Raw genomic sequence first — 3,765 nt, 5'->3', positions numbered from 1 at the left:
TTTATTTAATAACCACATGATTAGAAGAAGCATTTCATTACAGCATTAACATATTCAATAGCAATTTCCAGAGCAAAGATGCATCTCTTTCAAAATTGGCTGCAAATTTTTAGCTTCACAGTTGAATTAATACAGTTATACAATATTGAGCTCAGTACAAACCCTGTAAGACATAAAATTGAATGAGTTTTTAACCTTTAAAAAAGATCGCCATTTCATTTTAGAATATATTGTTCCTTGCAGAAAGACTCATTGTTTCTGCTACTAACACTGAGATATTGGCACATGCGTCTATAATCTGTATGCATCTGATTATTACTAGACATAATCGGTTGTACTTGGACCCTTAGCACCTGTGTACATCTATGAAGTCATCAGGTGGATTTCAATGGTAATGTTTATCACCTCTACTAATTAGCATGACATAAATTTCCATGCTTGCTCCTCAAATATAAGACATTTTTTAAAACATCTGTTGAATTGTGTGTGTGTGTGTGTGTATGTGTGTGTGTGTATTACACAGAACATCCCAAACCACCTTATTCGAATATACACCCACTTCCCAGTTGGCACCCACCCATAGCCTCCCTCCAGCCACTAGAGCCCTTATATTCTGATATCCCTGTTACTGTCTGCTGTGTTGTCAGCACCCCAGCCAATCCCCCCTATTTGCCCTTCTGTTGAATCAGTCAGCCTACTAAGGGTTTTTGTTGTAGGAAGGTCAGCTGTTCCTCTTCTAGTAGCAATCAGTTGTCAGACTCCTTTAGACAAGATTAGGGTCTCCTGTTCATTTTCCCAGTTCTATGCTGTTTTACTATTTTGGAGTCCCTTTGTTCACCCTGTCCAACAACTCAAAACAAAGCATCTCATATCTGGCATTGTTGCTTGTTATGTAGTCTTTACCTATGGATATGGACTCAAGAAATTATATTGACCCCTTTAATTTTTGGTTATATTTTCCTTTTGAATGTTTAAGGCCATACAGTTGGCTCAGGTAAACCAATTTATTGAGGAGCTGTTCCTCAATAAAGTCACATGGGCTTGGGAGGAGCCTCTGGCTCCTTTCTTTTACCAGTTCCGCCTATGTGAAGATAAGTCAAAGATCCTGCTCGACCGTGGTTGGCTTCACTTGGAAGCATGGAAGTGATTCCTCTGTGTTGATCCTCTTCTTTTTAGACTGTACACTGGTTCAAGTCCATCTGGTGGGGTCTCCTCGGCCTCCTTGATCAAGAGGACAGGTGACCCACCACCATTACAGGACATTTTGAGAGATGCTCATAGTCCCCTGGAACTAGTAGACCAAGGAGGACAAGGAGCAAAAACTGTCCTTTATGTCCCTCTTACCAAATTATTACAGGCCTCAAAATATGTCTGTTAAACATCCAAGAAGGTTAGTTCCACCAGTCTGGTACTTTTAATTACTGTGTGCCAGGTAGAAAAATCATGGGCAAAGACCAATTATTCTCAGATAAAGCTTACCTAGATATATATTTCTTTATCTGCTATGTATAATTTGTCAGTAGGTTGTAGGAGTAATATGCTTCCCTCTGGTTTTCAAAACTAGCTAGGCATTATTTATCTCTGGCATTGTCTCACCCCTCCACCATAGTTGTCCCATTTAAGGTGCCCCGTTTCGCCCTTTCTCCCTTAATAATACCCTTTTCCTATGGTCCTGCCTCTCTTGAGCTCCTTCTTTCCCCTTATCCCCTTGGTTCCTTGTATACCCTTCCCTCCCCCCTCCCTTAAAATAACCCAATTTTTGTCTCCATCTCCCGTAATAAGGCCTGTTTCCTATTGTTCTTCCCTTTCAGGTTCTTTCTTTTCCTTTACCTCCCTGTTTCCTTTCCATTATCCTGGTTCCTGTAGTTATGTCTGGATACATACTCACTTATCAGGGTTTGGTTCTAGGATCCACATATGAGGGAGAACATAAGTCGATTTTTTTCCCTCAGTCTTTGTTACTTATTATAACAGTTTCTAGTTGCATCCATTTACCTGCAAATTTCATGATTTCATCTTTCTTTATTGCTGGGTAAAACTTGATTGTATAAATGAACCACACTTTCATTATCCACTCGTCAATTGAGGGACACTTAGGCTGCTTCCATCTTGTAGCTATTATAAAAAGGGCAGCAACAAACATGGATATACACGTGTCTCTGCAATAGGATGATTTCTTTGGGTATATGCCAAGGAGTGGGATAAATGGGTCAAATGGTAGGTTCATTTGTATTTTTTTAAGAGTTCTCCACACTGTTTTCGATAGGGATTAACAAGTTTGTAGCCCCACCAGCAGTGGATGAGTATTCCCCTTTTCCCACATCCTCTCCAATAGTTGGTATCATTTGTTCTCTTGATCTTAGTCAGCCTGACTGGGGTAAGATGAAATCTTAAAGTGGTTTTAATTTGCATTTCCCTAATTATTAGCGATGTTGAACATTTTTTGAGATGTTTTATAGCCATCTTTATTTCTTCATTTGAGAACTCTCTGTTCAGCTCCTTAGCCCATCTTTTAACTGGGTTACTCCTTGTCTTGATTCTCTGTTTTATGAGTTCATTATATGTTCTGGACATTAAACCTCTGTCAGATGTGTCGCTGATAAAGATTTTCTCCCATTCTGTGGGTTTTCTGATTGCTTCCCTGGTTGCCTCCTTTGATATACAGAAGCTTTTTAGTTTAATGAGGTCCCATTTGTTAATTCTTGTCCATGTTTCCTGAGCAACTGATGTCCTGTTTAGAAAATCCTTTCCTACACCTATATCTTATAGGTTTTTTCCAACGTTTTCTTCTAACAGTTTCAGGGTTTCTAACAGTTTCAGAGTTTCTAACAGTTTCAGAGTTTCATTGAGGTCTTTGAGCCATTTAGAATTGACATTTGTGTAGGATAAAAGATAGGGTTTTAGTTTCATTCTTCTACAAATGGAGATCCAGTTTTGCCAGCACCATTTGCTGAACATGCTGTCTTTCCTCCAGTGAATATTCTTGCCCCCTTTGTTACATGTCAGGTTGCTGAAATCTTATTTACACATATTTGGGTCTTCAATTTTGTTCCATTGATCTATAGGTCTATTTTTGTGCCAGGAACATGTTGTTTTTATAACTATAGCTCTATAATATAGCTCAAAATCTGGTATAGTAATCCCCCCAGCATTGCTCTTAGTGCTCAGGGTTGTTTTGGCTATCTGAGGTCTTTTGTGCTTCCATATAAATCTTAGGATGTTTTTTTTCAATTTTGTGAAAAATGTCTTGGGGGTTTTGATTGGCATTGCATTGAATATATAAATAACTTTTGGTAGGATGCTCATTTTCACAATATTAATTCTTCCAATCCATGAGCATGGGAGGTCCTTCCATCTTCTGATGTCTTCCTCAATGTCTTTCTTTAGTGCTTTAAATTTTTCATTGTAGGGCTCTTTAATGTCTTTGGTCAGGTTTATTCCAAGATATTTGTTTTTTCAGCTATTGGGGAGGGGAGTGTTTCCATGTGCTCTTTCTCTGATTGCTTGTTATTGGTATATAGAAAGGCCACAGACTTTTGTAGGTTAATTTTGTAACCTGCCACTTTACTGAATATGTTAATAATTTCTAAGATTTTTCTGGTGGAATTTTTGTCATCTAGTAGATATAATATCATCTGCAATATTATCATCTACAAAGAGGAATAATTTGACCTCTTTTTTTTCCAGTTAGTACTCCTTTAATTTCCTTCTCTTGTCTTATTGCTCTAGCAAGAGTTTCAAGCACTGTATTAAAAGGAGTGGAGA

Source organism: Nannospalax galili, unplaced genomic scaffold (genome assembly GCF_000622305.1).
Source record: "Nannospalax galili isolate Female #2095 unplaced genomic scaffold, S.galili_v1.0 scaffold308, whole genome shotgun sequence".
NCBI classification, from domain to species: domain Eukaryota; kingdom Metazoa; phylum Chordata; class Mammalia; order Rodentia; family Spalacidae; genus Nannospalax; species Nannospalax galili.
The sequence above is the reverse complement of the archived record's forward strand: the minus strand, read 5'-3'. Positions refer to the sequence as shown.